The following is a 20,306-nucleotide window of genomic DNA, read 5'->3' on the forward strand; positions in this document are numbered from 1 at the left end:
TATTGCTCTCTCCTGTGTATTGTTTCCCCACACCTCTGACTTTTATTTTTTATCTGTACCCTCTGTGTAACCAGCCTCTTCAACGAGGCTGCCCTCCCCAGCCTCGTTTGCCATGGTCCCCCAGTTGGCTGAGCTAACTGTCGTCTGTGCCCACAGTCGTAACCTCAGGGCTGAAGTGCCCAATCTTTGTACCTGATGGACAAAAGCAGGCTGATGGGGACTGAGCTTCTAGTCCTCCTGGTTCATATATCCACGCACCTACCCATCCTCTCTTCCCACTGTCTGAGGATGAGCTCTCCCGAAACAGCCCTGAAATGAGGTTGTGTGTGCTATCTCTAAGGATGACATACTAGTCAGAGAGTGGGGCAGGAAGAGGAAAAGAAGGAACGAAAGTGGGGTGTGACCTCAGCGAGAGTCCTGCCCAGGCTGTCTCCCCCCTGATCCCACAGTGGCTCTCAAGTATCATTTATGCCCTCTGAATGTCCCAACCCCAGGCAAGTTTGCTCCTTCTATTAGGGACTGGATAAGGGACCTGGGCAAGGGAAGGGTGATGTGTTAGCAGCCGGACTTTTCTGCAGGTGCCCTAGGGCCATCCAGGTGCTGGTTTAGGGGAACTGGAAGCCTAGGAAAGGGGTGCACATCCAAACGAGGGGGCTGACAGATCACTGTTGTCAGTGAACCAGGAGAGAGGCAACTCTGGGAGGATTTCCAAAACAGAGCCTTCCTGCCGACAAAGTCATCCCTGTTCTTCCCTGTCCTCTGGGCCAGATGCTTTTTTTCCTCATAATTAGGACAACATTGCAGTTAAAAATGTGGGTTCTAGGATCAAAGGAAACTGGGCTTTAGATCTGGCTCTGCCACTTAGGAGTCTTGTGGCCATGGGCAAGTTATTTGCCTTTCTGGAGTCAGATCTTCACATCTGTGCAATGATGACAATTCCATTTATCTGCCAAGGTGTTTGGAGGACCATTTGAGACAATATGTGCATGGCCGACCACCAGGACTCGGCCCTCGACACCCACTCAATACATAAGAGGTCTTAGAGTCACACATCTTTCCCAGTTTGAGAGGAGAGGAATTAGGGATGTTAATGCTACTGTAGGACCCTCGCTTACTGTGGACCTTTGACCCCTGAACTTTGAGGCTTAGATGTCCATACTTTAGCTGATCATATCCCTTGTCCATGTTTGCCATGGACAATTATTTCTTTTATAGGGCTTTTCTTAAACTGACTTTTTAAAAAGATTTTATTTATTTGAGAGAGAGAGAGTGGGAAGAGGGGGCAGAGGGAGAAAGAGATTCCCTGCTGAGCAAGAAGCCCAAGGTGGGGCTCAGTCCCGGGACCCTGAGATCATGACCTAAGCCAAAGTCAGACACTTGCCTGAGTGAGCCACCCAGGTGCCCTTAAACTCACTTTCAAAAAAATTTTTTTGTTGTTTACTCTCAACAAGGATTTTTTCTAATTTTAGTAAATCACGATGTCAACTTTCCCAGCTTTACAGAGAACAAGATTACCCAAGTATACAGAGTTAGAGATTTATTTTCATGCCAAAATTCCCTGTGAGATGGCTAATTGTCCCTTTCTGTGGATATAGCCAATTATGGTCACTTACTCCTGAATCATTCCAGTGCACAAACAAGAAAATTCATTCTTGGTAGAGGGGATGAAAGCAGTCTTGGACAAGCATTTGCACATACATAAACAGACATCATGTGTGTGTGCCCTGCTCTCCTTAATCCATTCCAAAATTGTATCAGCAGAACAAGACTGCACAATAAACACTCCTGCTTAAACACATACACACAGACAACGGGAATACCTTGACAGTAAAAGTTTGGGTAAATTTCAGTGCTCCCACGAAACAAACAAACAAACAAAAAAGGCTTCTATACCACTATAAATGCAGAATTAAGGAATTTATTTTTCAAGGTGGTTTTATGTATCTTCCATAAATGAACACAGATATTTTATAGTAGTATTAAAATAAGCATTATGTAACTGTTGACATAAAGTTTGTTCTTATATGGCCCAATATCATCTCATATATCCCCCCAAAACACCCCAGGCATTCCTGCTGGAAGCACTTTGTTCATCAAATGCCATCCAACCACAGCGATGGACCTCAACAGCCCTACAGCCTGAGAAGGAGTTATGAGTCTGTTATTCCTAATCTTTCTGATAAAAATGTTTGGTATTTTTGAATGCAAGTGTCTGACCGCAGGTAGAGAAATATTTTTGGGCCCCGAGGTTGCTGATGGGGCTGGCAGGTAGCTCTCAGAATTAAATGGCTGGGTCTGGCCTCGTCACCATAGTGACAGGAATCAGCACTAGCCCACCAGATAACCAACTGGGTGGGGAAGATTTACAGGTGTAAGTTGTTCCTTTGTCAACATCTCAAGGTCTCGCATTCCCATCCCCCAAGTGGGTCACACCAGCAGTCACCATCTAGATGTCACCTCTGACATCTGAGTTGAGAGGACCTGAAAACCAAGGGAGTAGCCTACTGTACATACCTTGGAAGAGACACATGATGCAATGACGTATTTAAAAAAGAGAGAGGGAGAAAGATAAGTACGTAAGGTAAGCATTGCCTGTTTACTTGGTGAGCACAGCTCCTGGTGCAGAGTACGCATTCCAGAATTTTTATTGAACAAATAAGCCAAGTCCTAAAACCATTCTGCATCACAGTCAGGCATCCACTCCCTGCAAATAGCATCTCCTATTTGCTGTGGTTTTTTTTTTTTTTTTTATGACCAGGTCAAGGATAAAAGAGTAAAAGAATCTGGAAGTGTAAAGCACTGTTGGAATGTAAAGGGGTAGGTGGAGGGCTGGGGAAGAGGAAGAGGTTATGGAAGTTTCTTGGGGAAAGAGGACCAATTCGAAATTGGGAAGGGTCAGGAGTCGGAGTGAGGGGTTGGGTGTTGGGAGCACACCTGTCACGCCAGCTGCCTGCTCATGCACGCCCCAGCCCTCCCACCCCCAAAACACTGCAGTGCAGCTGATGAGGGGCGGGCCAAGGCTGTCCACTCTACTGCCTGCTTCTTTGGGTCCTCAGAAGAGAGGCAGTTTGTTGGGAAAATGCTCTCTTGGGCGTGCTTGCTGTACACTGTATCTCTTGGCTGTGGCTCCCTTTGGCCTGGCTTGCTGCATTCCAAGTTAAAATAGCTCACACTCCTTCCGGGTGGGAACGAGGAGCCTCCCCAGGGCTTGGGGTGTAGATCTGCATAGAGCAAGAGAAAATCCGTGGCTGCTGTTCTTCCTTTTGATGGACGTCTATCTGTGCCCCTCACTCTCATGCCACCTGTGTTATCTGAATATCTAGATCCTAGCGTGGCCCAGGATCTGTTGTCCCTCCCACTCAAACCAATCATACTTGTGGAAAATGTTTTCAGTTTTATCATCCTTGCCATGAAGGAGAGCAGTATTTCCCTCGAGACATCAAGGTGGGAGTCCTGCTGTAGAGAAGCACTTCTTGTGGTGATAGGGCTCTGTCTTCAAGAGCTACAGAATTAGCTGAGGAAAGATTTGCAAACATGAATCTTTAGGGCGCCTTAAAAGGATGCCTGGTTTTGTCCAAACTCATTACCTTCCAAGTGACGGAATCATCTGGGAAATAAATTTCTTATTAAAATCTAAGACCTCCCCAGAATCCATCTGCAAACTTCAAAGGGAGATTTGGGGAAAGGAAATCCTACCCAATTTTAACTATTCCACGGATGTTTGTGCGGGGTTAGAGGGAAGGAAAATGGTTTCTTGATGCCAAATCAGAAGCTGGTTGCATGCTGTGGGTCAGTTTCCAGGCACACCACCTGGGCAGCTGCTTTTCTCAGGCCGGGGGCTTAACTTGCAACAGAAAGAGCTAGAACCCACAGCCCAGCTCTGGGCCGCTGTGATTTGGAGGGATTAAGAGAGGCAAAGCTTGCTTGGGCCATCCTGGAGTGCACAGGGATTCACCTTCCCCAGCTGCTGTGCATTTTCCATTTCAGTGAGATTTCCCATTCCCTTGGAGGCTTAGAAGCAAAAGCCAGCCCAAGGGGCTGTCTCAGATGGAGCCCCCAAGATTAGAGGTTCTGGGGCAGGAGATTTATTGATGGAGAGTTCTCAGGAAAAGGTGAACAAGAGAAGCAGGATCAGGCAGGAGGACGAATCAGCAGGGCAGTGTTCTCAGCGGCAGACTGGCCTCCGCCTGATCCTCCAGGACCATGGTGCATGAATAGCAGCATGGAGCTGTCCTAACTTGAGGCAGAACATTGGCTGCACCCTGCTCTTGGCATGAGGACTTCATCTTGTGGCCATTTAGGTTGAGGTAGCGCCCGTTCGCCGAGAGCGATTCTGAGGAGAATGCACCCTGAGCCATTAGCAGCAGCATTCTCGCCACGGGGCAGGGGGCACCCCAGCCCGATGAAGGAGATCCTGAACCTTCATCAAATGGTCCTCTCCAGTGGTGCACACTCATCATCCTGCTTGACTTCCCACAGACTGGGAGTAGTAAAACCCTCAGTTTTTGTTACCTTTACAAGAAAGTGCCATTCACCAGTCTAAGAGATTCACTTTCCTTTCCAAGCCATTATACCGTAGCAGGTTTTAGACATGTTTTATAGAGGAATGGGGAGGGGAGGGGATACATAAGCTAACATAGCTGGTCAGACATTATTGCCTCCCCCAGCATACAGCACCACCAACTATGGACGTAGCCACTCAGTTATTCAGCCAGGCTTGTTAAAAATGAAGGCATAAAAAGAGCTGATTTCATCCATTTTATGGCAGTATATTTCCCCCAGGAAATGCAAGGTTGGCCAACATGTGTGTGGTCCATACCTTTTGTGTGGAAGATGTTTTTAAGACTTTACTCCCTTGTATGTGCCTAGTCTTGCCCCTGACCACTACTTAAGCTTCTCATCTTTTCTCAAGCTTTTTTCCTTTCTGTTACCTGGAAATGGTCACAAAAAATTATAGCCTTTTCCATTCTCAAATCCAAGCTGCCACTTTCTTTCACACACACACCATGAGGTTCTAATATCCAGCTCATCCACAATACCCCAGATTTGGGGCTGGTTGTTCTTTTGTCACCTGAGTCCGTTTCCACTTCCAGTGGAACAACCACAAACTATTCTGTTGTCTGTTTGGATCTGAGCTTCCTGGTAAAAACAGTTTTTAAGAAACCTGACAGGAGAACCTAGGTTCGTCTGGAATGTGTTCAAGACCAATGAAAACCCGTAAGAAGACATTCTCGCTGCCGACTCTTGGTTCAGACAAGTCAGACGTGCCCCTGGGACACCCCTGGCTCCCATCAGTTGGCACCAGGAATGGAAACTTTAGCCGCGCGTAGTTGTTTCTGTGGCTTCTCTGCTCCCCTCTTGCTGACGATTTCCCAGAGCATGTCCCATCTAGCATCAGTCTGTCCTAAACATCAGCCAGCTCATCTCCATGCAGCTAGGACCCATAGGCATGCTGCGATCTCAGTACAAAAAATGCTCATCCACTGAGCTCACATAGGCCCCCCTGGGAATTGACAGGCTGATGAGTGATGTGTGTGGCTTGTTTGGGACCCTGTCATTTGAAAGAAAGGGTGGAATGCCTTCCTCATACCCAGGGGTGTGGGGAATAAGCTGCTGCCCACCACTAACCCTCTAGCCTCCACTCATGTGGTCTGGATCCCAATCTCTGTGGTGATTTAGTGCAGGATTCCTTTGGGATGATCAAGGGAATGTTTGTGGAAGAAGCAGCATTTGTGTGGTTCCTGGGTTAGCCTGGGCTCCCAGAAGCTGAGCCTGGCATGAGTGTTCATGCGAAAGTGATTTTGAAAGTGCTCCCTGGAAAAACTGGTAGAGAATGAGTGGTGGGACCAGAGAGGGAGGAGAGAGGAGAAGAATAGTGTCAAGCAGGCTTACAGTGGCCACTTTAGCTCAAGGTAGCCCTGGGTGCTTGTCATCAGATATGAAAGCACCCCAGGAGTGACAGGAGGAAAATGGCAAGGAGATTTGCTTCAGTTCCCTTCTAGCAACTTCCAGAAGAGTTTACAGGAGCCACAACTTCCCCAGGTCAGTTCTGCCCCCAGTGTCTAAACCTCACTGCATTGTAAGTTGGGATCTTTGGGAAACCCGTATACCAACTCTTTTTTCTGCCTTACCCCTGTGGGTCCTAACACACTAAGCAGATATTGGGGCGGCAGCATCCCATGGCCATAAAATATGCAAATGATAAAATGGGACTCCAGGGCACAGATAGATGCACTGCATAAGGTGCCAATATGCTTTCCATCAAGATGTTATCTCAGCTAACAGGAGGATCTGAGTTATGTCCTTGTTTATTTTCAGTCTATAGCAGGTAGACATTCCCAACACTTAACCAAGGCAGAGCTCCAAACCAGTTCCTTTTGGGTAGAAGGGGTCAGAAACCATTTTGTCTGAAAAGGAAGCCCTTAAATGGAGAAAGCTATCCACCACAAGTCCCGCAGTGGGGCAAAATCCCAATGCATGCCAGAATTATGTTCTCTAGCCTGAGGCTTAGTAAAAGGCTAATCAGGAAAACTGGCCAATTTTAGTCTTGGGTCCCATTCTGGGTTCTAATGCACCATGAAATTCAATGCAATCCCGTGTTCTTTCTTAGATTCTGGTTGCAGTCTTTTCCTTTTAGGGGTGGGGGGGGACAGAGCTGGGCTTTGCATAAGTCCATGCTTGATCTCTCTAGGCCTTCGGGAAAACATGAACTAAGCCCTGACTCATGTTGACCCTCAAGAGGGCACTTAACTTAGATCTGGCCCCAGGATGGTTCTTGCTAGACCTCATTTTCCTCCTCTATAAAGTGCAGGGGTCTCGGGATGGTGATGAGGATTAGGAAGGATCATGTAAGGGAAATGGTGATATGTTAACACATTAGTAGCTATTTGTGTTTCCCATGGAGAACTTGGCTGCTCATTCAAGGAGAAACCCATTGAAGAGTACACACCTTGTTAGAGAACGGCTCTGCTACTTCCCACCTCCTCCATACTTCTGTCTCTGCTTCCTGTCCACTTGAAATGCCTCCTCTACAGCTGTGTAAGCCTTTTCTTCTTAGAGGCTCTGCACGTCTGAGTCACCCATGTCTTTATCCACTGAGCTGGCTCATGCTGACATTTTTCTTCCTGACCCCCAATACCATTCACTCTCTGATTCACCTTCATCTAAATAAAGATTTGTTGTAAATATGGTTGTAGATGTAGTTCTCCTTTTCAGATGGAGGTGAGTAGTGGCAGGTTGCCTCTTCCAACATGGTCACAGCAGTAACTCTAGGACCATGTGCTCATCCAGAATCTTGTTCCTCCCCCTTGAGGCCACCCGTACCTTTGTAATGACCCTCTGCGTGACTTCCCAGGCCAGATCATAAAAGGCCATACAGCTTCCTCCTCTAGCTCTCCATCTTGAAACTTGTGCCTTGTAGCACTGAGCTACCAATGGGAGAAGTCCTCAAGCCAATGAAGGGAGGGCCATGTGGAGAAGCCACACTTAGTTAGAGAGAGAGGCCAAGCTACCTGAGTGGTTCCAGCCCCCAGGTGTTTGAGTCTCCCCAGCGCAGGTGCCAGACAGTCAATGAGTAAGTGTCATGTTTCCAGTTCCAAATACTAAGTCATTGCAATCACATGAGCGGCCACGAAAGGGCCACTTCCCCAGAAATGTGAGATACAATAAAAGCAGTGTTGTTGCCTTAAACCGCTACATTTTGGGATAGTTATTGTGCAACAGTTGGTATGTCTAGGATACATAAGTGTGTATATGTATAGACATGTGTGTGTACATTCATATACATACTTATGTGTTTGGGAGGGTATAGCCTGCCTGTTACCATTCTTCGGTTTGTATGTTCATGCACTCAAATCTGACTTCTTCGGTGGGTGGGTGGGTCTGTAAACTCCACGAGGGCAAGACCATGTGGCATACTTCCTAGTTATCCTCTGGCAGAGGTAGGGCTGCCCGGCAGATGCATAACCACTGCACCATATGTCCTTGAGTGAAACTGACAGGGAAACATCTGGGCCCACATCTGTGTCCCTGGAAAGCTTGCCGTCCTTACAGAGTGCAACTCTGATCCTGAAGGCATCGGAGTCTCTTTGGTACTTGAATCTTTCTCAAAGGAACCCTGTATCTTTGGAAAGAAACGTTGCCTGAAATCACTGAGAGAAAGCCAGCCAATTTGCTTCTGTGTCACAGACTCAGGGAAAGACAACGCTGCTCTCACTGGCCCTTCCACCTGTGGGCACTTGACAGCCAACCTCTTCCAAGTGATTAGGCAAGACCTTGTCTCCTAGGTCCAGGACCCCTGTAGGATTTGCCACTTCCCTATTCAGGCTGAAAAACAGCCCCTTAGCCTGTCTCCTCCTCTTAATGTTACCTAGGAGATCAGAGATTATTTATGCAGCTATCTGTGACAGTCTGGTTCTGCTTATTTGAGCTACGGCAAGAAAACTTAAACATTGGAGCCTTTCATAGAAGGATAAAGTTATTTGTATTTCTTCCCAAAAGCAACAACAAAAACAAAATCATGGAACCGGGGTGGCTCAGTGGGTTAAAGCCTCTGCCTTCGGCTCAGGTCATGATCCCAGGGTTCTGGGCCCCCGCATCAGGCTCTCTGCTCAGCAGGGAGCCTGCTTCCCCTCCTCTCTGCCTGCCTCTCTGCCTCCTTGTGATCTCTGCCTGTCAAATAAATAAATAAAATCTTCAAAAAAAAACCCACAAAAAAACCCAAAACCATGGATCTCAGGGTCATTTTTTAAAGAATCATTTTAATAGATTTTTTTCCCCTTAGGTCTATATGATATGCCCTGAAATTCAGTGTTTATGTGAGGAAGGATTGAAGGAAGGAACGATACAAACTCTTCTATCCTATGAAAGCCTGCCAACTCCTTTTACCCTCCCTCTGCATGAATTCACTGTCCAAGCAGCTCAGGTGAGCTGCAGGCCAGCATCCTCAAGTACACATTAAACCAGACTTTAGATGGTGGTGGTTTCAAGGGATCTTCATTTTCTCTGGCCAGCTTTTTCTCGAGTGAGCCTAAGATTTGTACTGGTTTATGACCATAAATTACATACATTTGCATGCAGCTTCTGTGACATGATGACTGAGGTTAACCCATCACAAAGTGTATGTTGCCTTTCCATTTTCTTTTTTTGGTCTCAGAATAATGATGTTGATTTCTTTGAATGTGCTTTCAGTTCCAACAATCCTGCAATGATATGCAAGCACATAGAAAGACACAAGCCAACCAGTTATGACACTAAATTCTAATTTCAGGGGTGAGGGGGGGGAAAGGTCATTGACTTGTGATAGGGAATATGTTGGGGTTATGGGGCAAGAACAAAGTGGAACCCCTCCCTCTTCCTTTGTGGATGCCTTTCCACTTTACTTTCACCAGACATGTAGTTTTGATTATTTTGTTCTTGACTAATTCAGGAAGTTAGCAGAATTTTCTTTTTCTTCCTTTTAAAAAAAAATTAATCACTAATATGTTTATGTGCTTGATTTAGTGACCAGATTTAGTCAGAAGTTTGATTTGCTGCCTGCCTTTCTTTCCTATTTCTGAAGCTTCACAAATTTGTCTGGACTTGAAAGGCACTTATTAAACACCTACCTTCTATTGCTGTGAATTTCAATTTGCCAACATCTTGTAGGATGTCAAAATTTGACACTTATGGGAAAATGTATGAGAACCTCCAGACTCCTAAAGAAGTAGAACATGATTTCACTCCCTTGGCAGTAACTGGTTTCCAATACCCTTTGTCCCCTAACACACATTCTTGCCTCTGAGCCTTCGAATATCACCTGTCAGAGACATCAGAACTGCCACAGATGCTTTTCTGGGTTGTCTTGACCTTGAAATATTTGTAGTTGAAGGCTGTGGGAGGCTGCATCATCACTTCCTATAAGCTCAGCTATATCAAGGACCCATTTTGCTCAATTCCTGGTTTATCCATACAAATTTGTATGCAATTCAATTACCTGTGGCCCTTTATCAGATCTTGCCAGCACATTCCAATGACCTTCACGTTCCCCAGGTCCTTATTTACTACTGGGCCACATGGTTCCTCCAGGTTGCCTTAGTTCCATGGAGAACTTAATGGGGCTAATCAAGTTTGGGAACCTATAATGTGAATTTAGTTTCCTGTAAGTTTTCTGCCATAGGTGATGATGCAGAATATATTCTGTTTGTTTCATTCATTTTCCAGAGTTTTTAAACATTGTTTTTCTTTATTTTCCAGAGTCCATAATTATTCCTACAGGGGAATTAATCCAATGCAAGCTACTCTACTATGAACTGAAGTAAAAAATCCAGAGTATAGTCATTGTTTCCCCCACACTGCTTGGTGTGCCCGCAAGCATGGACAGTTCAGGTGTCAAAGACTTCAGAGTGGGATTTATATGCATGTTAGGGCTCCCCCTCTCTGAAATCTTCCTTTCTGGGACGCCCATTTCTAGCTCCTCCAGAAGCTCCAAATTTCAGTCTTGGAGACCTCAGCCCAATAAGATCCCTGCTTTGTGTTCCACTCTATCCCCCAGCTCTGTTCCAGCTCTATCCACACATACTGGGGAGTTTCACAGGGGAAAAGCTGACAGGTGTGACTACTTCTTTCAGTTTGGGGGAAACAATGGTTTAAAAGCCTGAAATTGCTGAGTAGGGATTTCGGATTGCTCTCAAAAGACAAACTCTGGAGTTCAAGTTCCCAGTGTGTAAGGGGCTTGGTAAACAGGTCAGACTTCCCATTGAAATCCTGTGAGGACCACATCCCAAGATAAAGAGCATAATTAGAACAGACTTCTGTCAGAAAAAAGCCTAAAACCACCGCCAGAGATGATCCTGCAGTAGTTAACTGCCTATTGGAACAAATTCAACATTGTTCTGAGGAAGACAACAGAATCCAGAGTCTTCTCAGTTCATCTTCTGTAAAGTCAGATATATGATATAAAATGACTAGACATACATCAAGTAGATTCTAAATTCTTTTGCTTTAACCTTGTCCGCTACGAGCTGTAACCAGCCTTGCTCTGGTAACTACAAGACAGCACAGTGACCTTCTTGAGGGATCTTTCTTTGTCCTACTCTTGGTCTGTACTCTTAAAAGCCTAGTTTGGAGGACAAAGCGCATTGTGAAAACAAAAGGTATTTAGTCTGTTTCGTTCAAAACCATAATGTACCATCCCTACAGCCAAAAAAAAAAAAATGAAAGAAAAATTGATACAGTAATTACGTTTAGTTTTGGATTAATTATAATCTTCTTGTAATTTTCATTCAGATGGAGCAATCATATTTGGAATGTAGACTTTGAATGCACAAACTTAGTGATCCAATAAAAAAGCTCTGATTTGAGACCTACCCTTAAAAGAGTTTCAGATATAGTTAGATTTTTGAGTGTTTTGACCCCAAACCATAGGTAGCTAATACTTAATATATGTCAACATAAAAAGGAAAATTATTTCCTCCAGGTAACATGTTAATTTTTCTTCCAAGGAGGAGCAGAGGTTGCCAGGTACTAATGAGGAGTAATGTGTTTTGCCAGCTAAGTTAGCCAGTAGTTTCTTATTTATTTATATCTCTTCCTACAACTCTACAACTAACTGTGAGTTTCTTTAGGTATTTATTTCATTGCTGTAAACCAGATTTCAAGCAACTATATTTTAGGTGTGTAACAACCTAATGAATCTGCTTGAATATATTTGATATCTTTGGGAAATTGTATTGAAATATTTTCATCCCCCCCGATCTTTAAATAGATAATGCTCAAAAAGAGATGCATATTAAAGAAAATTATGGCAGTCATTACTATTACTAGGAGCAGGGAGTGCCAGTTATTCTTTCAATTTCGCACTTTGTAAGCAAAGCTTCAGTGAAGGGAAATGAGAAGAGCACAGGCCCCATCCCCATTCCCATAACCAATATGGCAGCATTTTTAATAGATCAAGTTCCTCTCCCACACTGCACCCCATCTAAGACTCAGCCTAACAGCCAGTCATTACCACTCTACTGATGAACATGTGCGATGAGATCTATTTTCTGTCTCTGAAACTGGTGATCATGGAATATCATCAAGGGTGAAAGAGAAAAAACGGATTTTGAAAGGAGAAAACAGAGGAAAAACTTTAACTGTGCTTCTCACCAAATCCTTCTGTTACTACCTTCCCATCTATAGACCAAGAGAACACTATAGGTTACTTCTGGCTCTGAAATGTGATGGATTAACACTTTTTTTTTTCCAAAAGAAATCATTGATTTTGAAGTGTCCACTCATTTCGCATGCACACTTCATCTCTGCTCTAAAATAAACACATGAAGAAGGAAAACTGTCGATTTAAAGTCTTATGGGGAATTACTACATTCAAAAAGAACTGTTTAAATTGCATTTGTCCTTTCCTAGGACATGCACCCTCATCCCCCCCACCAAGGGTGCTGAGGAGGAATGACCTTTTCTTTTACCAGTGTGCATCCCCTTAAGGAACTATGTAGTGGGTTTCTGTGCTTATCAGTTTGTTGGTCTGAATTTCTCTGCATCAGTAAGCAGACGTGAAATCATGAGAGATGCAACACCTGGGTCAGACCCCAGTCCATCCAGCCACACGTTCTCTGACATTGGCACCAAGGGACATTTTGAAGAACAGAGCAGTCCATGAAGGGCCTAAAGTTCTGAACAGCACAGAGCTATTGACCATAAATATTCCATTTCCTTTAATAAGAATTCATTACTGATATAGCCATGGACATCCCACATGAGCAACAAATACAGGTTGTAGGCTCCTGCCCCTACAAATAGGCCTCCTTCTATGTGCTGCCATGTTTGTGGCCTGAGAACACTAAATTAGTCATGGGATCACTGTATTTTCTACAGTAGCTACTGGCTTGGAGACATGAGCAACGCTGATGCCATGGCTTTTTATTATTGATAAAGAAATATGTTTCCAGTTCCTCAAATTACATTGCAGTGCCTTGCCAGGCCAAAAGTCTATGGTAACTAATGATTGGGGTTCTTTAGTTGCAAAGAATGTCTGTTCCCTTCCAGGAGAAAAGCTTGTGGGATGATTTTTTTAAATCTCCTGCCAATATGGATATGAGAAAAAGAGCTCTGAAGTGGAAATCAAGGAACTTCTCATGGGTGTGTTGGATCAACGTCAGCACCATCAAAACAGGGCAGACAGTCTTCCAACCTGCATTCAGGAGTTAGGTGGTTCCATGCTGCTGTCAACAAAGCAGGATGCGTCAATCCCCTATAAAAGTATAGAAGTGAGGCCGTTGAAAACTGTTACCATTATTGGCGGGGCAATTCACCTGAATATGGATGAGTCCTCTGCTGGAAGAATAAATCTTTGTTGAAATGGAGAGGTGCCAACGTGCAAAATTCTTAGCTTCCCTTGTCTAAATATGGGTGCCTCAGAAGTAGGCCCTGAGGCAGATTCAAGTACAGGTTTATTTGGGAGATGATCCAGATAGGGGAGTCAGGAAGTGAGACAGGAAAGGGAAGGCATCCAATCAAAAGAGTATTACAAAGCCAGTTGTCACACTGAGCACCCGGAGATTTCCCCAGCTGAGAGTGCTAGCAAATAGCGCCGGACACATCTGAGAGTTATCTCACCCAGGTGGTGAGGGAGCTGAGGTGTTTATACACTCACCCTTTCATCAGACATGGGTTGAGGGCCTCACCTGGGGGAAAGAGCAGTATTAATTCTCCAGCATATCCAGCTTGCAGTATCTGGGCAGAGAACCCCATCTTTGCCTTAGGGAAAGTCTTCAGGCAGACAGACGCAGGTGCTGGTAATTGCTTAGCCTAAAAGTGGTAGGATCCCAGGAATGTGGGCAGTGTCCCCAGGCACTGATGTCCTAGGAAACAAGTCTTGTCCGTATTTTTCTCTCTTCTACTATTTAATAAAGTTAAAGGAGCTATCATTTGATAATTACTTGCCTGATTCTAGGTACTACATGTTTCATAAACATCATCACAATTCATCTTCATAATAACTATGTAAACTGATGTTGTTTTCATCCTTCCATTTTGCACGTTAAGAAATTAAGACTGAAAGAGGTTAAGGAATTTCCCCAAGGCCACAGAACTTATAAGTGGTGAAGGAAGTCTTCAGGTCCAGGTCTTTAGGCTCTTACAAAACCCTGGCTTGCCTGTGGTAAACAAATGTCACCACATAAGCTTTTGAAACCAACTTTCTCAGCAAATTTGACTGGTAGTATCTTTTTGATTGACAGCCACATTGAGGCTCTTGGTTACCATGACCCGTGGTTATATCCTCCTTCACAGAGATGCTGTTATGGTCTCATATCCAGCACACATCGATCCATTTGAATCCAGATTTTGTTTCTGGCTTTCGAAGGGAAGAAGTTGTGACCTTCAAGTTCAAGGGAGGAGAAAGGTCAGTTTGCCCTTTCTAATATGGAAGAATCAATATGCTAGAAAGTCAGACCCCACTCATGATCTCAGGCCCTCCACTACCATCTGTGTGAACTTTGGCTCATGACTTGCCTTCTTTGAGTCTTGGTTTACTTATCTGTAAACTGAGGATAAAAATTCCTATCATAGAAACCATGATAAAGTGAAAAATAGTTATAGGACTCAATAAAGATTAGTTCCACCCTTAAGTATTGGGATGGTTGCAGAGAGAGCTGAATGTTCCCTGGCTTCCAACCTATGCTTTGGTCCACTCAGCTGATGACTCATTAGTGACCAGGACAGTGCCTCCTTTGCCTTTCTGTAACTAGGGTTGAGTAGGGTACCCGGCATGTGTGAAGAACTGAGTAACTGCATGTTTATTTGCATATGATTGATTTGTTAATACATTTTCCAGTGTTGTTGAGACTCAGATTCCAAAGACGACCTCCCAGCAGCCTGCAATTCTCTGGGACACCCTATATTCTCCCATTGCCATATACGTCCCACCCCACCTCCCACCCCTGTACTTTTGTGGCTTACTGAACCTCACTGAGCATAAGAGAAGGGCACCAAAATGTCTCTGAAACTTTTCCAGAGACTAAATATTTAGAGAGTTAAGTTGAGAATATATCCATTTTCACATAGCTTCCTTTGTGGATAATTTTGTTCAGGGGCCTTCAGTTATGACATATGTGTTCATTTAATCAACAAACACTCTTAATTAAGTGACTGTTCTGTGCCAGGCACCTCACTAGGCACTGGGAATGCAGAGAAGAGAAGGATAAATTCCTTCCAGCCTTAACTGTCCTCCCCTGGTCTGTCGGAGAAGACAAAAGAAACTAAAAATTGATGAGGCAAGGCCTTACATGCAGAATGCTGAGTCCCATATTAGCTCTCCCATTACTCAGGATGGGCTGGGCTACACTGAGTAACAAACAGCCCCAAGCATCAGTGGCTAAGAGAAGAAGCACATTATTTTTTTACTCATTCTACAGGTAAAAAATGTGCATGTCAGAGGGGTAGGATTCTGATATCAGTTGCTCAGGGACTCAAGCTGATGCAGAATTCATCCTGCTGTGTGATTCTATGCATATTTAGATAAGAAAATGCAAAATGATGAATCAGACACTGACTATTAAAGCCTGCCTAGAAGTGTGACATATATTGTTTGCTCCCATTTCATTGACCAAAGCAAGCCAGGTGGCCCCACCTACCCTTAAAGGGAACCTAGAAGTATAGTCCTTCCAGGTCTCCAGAAGAGAGAACAGCCAAAATAGCCACTTCCAATTGCTGGGAGTTTTACTGCTCTGTTTCTCCCAACAGGATTTCTTAGTTAATAATTCTGTCTTGTGTTTATACGAAAACTATCCCCTGGGAGAAAGTCCCTCTAAGTTTGTTCACACTTGTCTTCTCATGGTATTTATTTTTCTCTTTCATGGACCTTGGCCCAGTGGGTGCTGGCCACAGAGAGAAAAATTGCACAGTTCCTTTCCGCAAGGAGTTCACAGTGTGGGAATCAAAGGTGACTGCAGTTGGTTGGAAAACCGCTTATTGGGCACTTATAGGACAAGGACACCACCGAAAGAGTCTGGAAGACTCCATGGGAGACTGAATACTACGACAGCTGGCTAATGGTGTTCTCCCAGTGTTAACGCCAGGGGAAGGGGGAAACAGAAGGTTTTATGGGATGGAGCACTCCGATGGAGGAAATTGTCTAATGCAGAAGCATGAAGTCAAGCATCATGCACGGGAGAAGTTGGGCAGTGTCAACCCTAAATTCTTGGGCAACTCCCAAGAGACAAGTCAATAAAATGCGCAAGGTATTTTGTTATAAAAAGGCCCCTGGGACGAAAAGGCCAGTGTTGTGATGGTTGTAGCAGTCAGATTCCTTTCGCTCAAATGAATTTGAGCTAAATTTTTGGAACTACATCTTGGGAGGCTCTATGTAATCAACATGAGATCAGTATGCCTATAGATGCCATGACTGTTCCTGCTACAATTTTTCCCCCAAATGAAACAGAAAATACTCTCTATCCCTTACAAACCTCCATTTGGACTCATCAAACTCAGGCCTCAGGAAAGCAGCCAGGAGAAGCAGGACAGCTGACTGCTGTTGCCTTGGTTAAGGGGGATCCACTCTGTTCAGGGCTCTGTGGTTTCTATGGGAACAGCACTGCTTGCTTTTGCTGGCTCCCCTGAGCTGATGAGATGTACTAAAAGGAAAATTGAGGGAGAGTACGAGAGGATCAGAAAGGGACTTTGAGGATTTTGGAGGTTTTTGGGGGAACCCTCCATTGGATGTGTAGCTGTTCCCAGGACACCACGTGGGCCATTTGGCTCCAACACAGCCTGAACAGGGGAAGCATATATCTAGAGGTACATGCATTCACACAGCTCTCTCAGACTAAACACCATCCTGGAGAAACAGATGCCAGCACAAAGCAGGTGGGAATTGGCAATAGGAGGATTTCAACTCCAAGACCAGAAAAGAATGTGTCCTTGTCCCCAGGCTGGACCAGCATCCCATCATTGTTATAATTATGAAGACTCATGATAAGTGGCCTAGGAAGATGGTGGGAGACATTTTACATACTCTGCCTACACTCTCCCCAGCCACCCCGCAAAGCCGGCATTCACCCACCAATTTTACAGATGAAGGAAATAGGGCTCTGAGAGAGGATAAGATAACCCATGAGTTATACAAGTGGTATAGGTGGGATCCGAACCCAGGCCTGATGCTCCATGTTGGGCCCTTATGCAAAATCTAACCAAAAGCCCAAGGGCAGTGTCAAGTTCCCAGAGATGGGTAACTATCCAGCTCCCACCTTGGCCAAGAAATGACCCTGGTTCTCTGGATTTGCGTGTGAAGAAGCACACCAAAAATGGAAGGCACATGGGATGGCATCACTACCATTAGCTCTGCAGAAGGCTCTAGCAGCCCTACCTTGTTTTGTAGATGAGGAAACTGAGGCCAAGAAGCACTGGGAAGAACCTTCTAGTCCAGCATGCCACAATGTATCTTTACAGGTTATCTTGGACAGCTGTAGTTGTTCTGAAAACACAATTTCTCAGGTGTATTTGGGGCCTACCTGCCAGGTAGGGAGCTAGCTCGGGCTCAAGGAAGGAAGCAGCTGCTGCTGGCAGCCCTCTTCTTGACCAGTTGGGCCAGGTGGACAAGGTGGACCTATTCCATCCCCAGTCAGTATCCAGGACTGGGGATTCCTTTAGCATTCTTCATCCTGCTGACACTTATTAGACACCAGCTCTGTGCACCAGTCATACTCTGAGATAAGACAGGAGGGAGCAATGAAGAGGAATTGCGGCCATCTTTCAGATGGCCAACAGACACGCAGGTGGTTTCTTGAAGCACCTGTGAGTCTGTCTGGGGCCTTCTCTGGTCCCACATACACACTGAGTTAACCAAGTGCAGAGTTGAGGAGTGTTAAGGGTCAGTCCTAAAGTGTTTAGGACAGCCTTCAACAGTGATGAATGAGCATTTGTGGACAATACTGAGGCATATTCTACACCATCTCTCAGAGGGGCCCCAGCAAATTTGAGCCTATTGTCTCAGCCCCTTTCTGATTTGTCTCCCTCCTCCCAGATATCACTTCCCAGATAAACTGCTGGCATTCATATCTCTGTCTCAAGGTCTGCTCTTGAGGGACCCAGCCTCAAACATAGGCATGTGGGACCTCTGAAGGAGAGCTTACTGCCTGGAGGGCAAGAGGAGATGGACACCAGCTCATGTTTAAAAAATCTTTTCTTGTAACTTTCACCAAAAGACGATTCTGTAGGAACGAAATAAAATATGTGTATTCTTCTTTGCAAATTGTGCATTAGCTCTTTGAAATTATTGTTACAGTTTCATCACCAGCCCAATACATGTTTTCACAAAGGACCTATAAGGAATAAGTAGAGTGGGATCCATGTCAGTAGCTTGCTGAGGGATACTGAACCTGGTCATTCTTTCCACATTGCTGTGAACCACCAAATAAGAATTTTGTTGTTGTTCTTGAAGCAGACTGATCTGAGAATCCTTAACTGCCTCTCCTCTGCTTTTCCCACCCCCGCCATCACACCCACCCCTTATCTCAGCCACTGACCAGCCAGGTTCAATTTCATGAGGAAGTTTGCCAGTGGTCTGCTTGGCCAGGACTTCGGACAGCGCCTCAGCCCTTCCTGAGCCAGCACTTGACTCTGTGGGTCCCACCTCGTTCGTTCAAGGGCATAGCCTCCAGCACGGTCTGGGCAAGTCCAGGTGAACATGGGGACCAGCCAGGTCTGGAAGGTTTCCAGCCCACCCAGCAGGGCCTTTCCTCTCCTTACCTTTGCTCCATTCCCCACCATGGGGGTGACCCATGGAGACCATCAGTGTCCTGGGTTTGGGAAGTGGACAGAAAGGGACATTTCTCTTGGTTTCTGATCCACACTGAACAACTTTGGGAGGGGAGGGCAAGGTGAGAGCCATGGGATGGTTATTTGGACTAAAATATATTCAGGCGAATTCAAAGAGAAGTTCAAAGGAGGAAGTGTGAGGAAGCATCTCCTAAGAGTGTAAGACATCCTGTGTGCACAGGGAGAGCCAGGATATGTGGAAGAAGGACAGGCAGGAATTGACTGGGGGGCTACAAATACCAAGCTTCCCCAGATCCAACCTCTGTGGGTAATGTGGGCAGCAGGGAAGTTTCAGGGAGGAGGAAGTCAAAGGGTTTCTCACCAGGGAAGCTGGAGAGCCTCCTCTAGCTCTGCTTACTGGACAAGAGCACACCAGCCAGAAACATTAGGCCCATAGAGGGAAGATGCTAGAACAGAGACTCCTCAGTAAAGTGGCTGGAATCCTTGCAGTGCCCAGGGCCTGACGGACAAACTTCAAGCTTGCTCTGTGAATGCTTGTCCCCTTCTGGTAATTTCCAGATTGTCGTGTCATTTGGTCTTCAAAGTGAAAGCCTCCAGGCTTGCCCTCGTATTTCCCATCCATTGATCAGGAGGACTCAGTGCAGCCTGTTTGGAATAGCTTCAGCTTGGAGAGCCACTTGGAGGGGTGTGGGAAGATCACGACCTCCCTCTCTTTCCTTATCTTCTCCACTTCATCATATGAAGAATAGGACAAAACTAGCATGTGTGATCACACCTGTGACATGTACAGGTGATCTGTGCTTCATATGCTGGATGTAGCTTCGGGCCATATCACCACTGTTGTGGCTCTGGAAAGAGTTATGTGGTGTCTTTATCTGATGATGCCCTGGAAGCAGAGAGCAGAACTTTTTCAAGGAATAGCCAGAGACTTGCATCTTGGGCCAACTGCCTGGCCAACAAGCTGCAAACCAGAGGCATGTTCTGTGCCGTCTCCCCGGATCTGCAGCAGGACTGGGCCCCAGGTGTCCTGTGTGGTCACCCACTCACTCATCAATTTTATTGTCTTTGACTCCCTTCCTGCCCTGGTCTCCTCCCCTTCCTCGCTCATAGCGTGTCCAGGAGTCACCTCCAAATAAGCTATGTATCCCCAAATCCTTGACTGAAGATCTGCTTTGGGGAAAACCCAAAACAAGACATGTGGCAAGCAGGTGTCATCTTGTACATCCTCCCTGTCCACTGGTGATAGTTGTCCCACTTGCGTGCTGGAGATGGATGGAGAGCTTGTGGAGCTCTGAGAGAAAGTCTGCTTTCATCAGCTGGCCAAACTTGCTAAAGATGGGGCCAAGGGCAGGGAAACATGCACAGCTTCCCACAGAGCCTGCTCTGATGCGTCTTTGCGTCTTTCAGAGACGAGAGCCATGGATCCTACAGGAGGCCTTATGAAGGCTCTGGCCTTGAAGCTGATGGGATTTTATGAAAGGCAGGGAGAGAAGATCACTTGGGAAAGGGGATATCTTGGGCTAATGATATAATCTGTGCAGATAAAGACATAA

General features: G+C 45.4%; 1 protein-coding gene across 1 annotated transcript in view; it reads left to right on the forward strand.

Moving 5' to 3' along the window:
• SLC24A3 (solute carrier family 24 member 3) overlaps nt 1-20,306 on the forward strand; it is a 500,344-nt gene that overhangs the window by 258,536 nt on the left and 221,502 nt on the right. The gene's annotated exons all lie outside the window — the stretch shown is intronic.

The sequence above is a fragment of the Neovison vison genome, chromosome 8, assembly GCF_020171115.1.
Source record: "Neovison vison isolate M4711 chromosome 8, ASM_NN_V1, whole genome shotgun sequence".
NCBI classification, from domain to species: Eukaryota; Metazoa; Chordata; class Mammalia; order Carnivora; family Mustelidae; genus Neogale; species Neogale vison.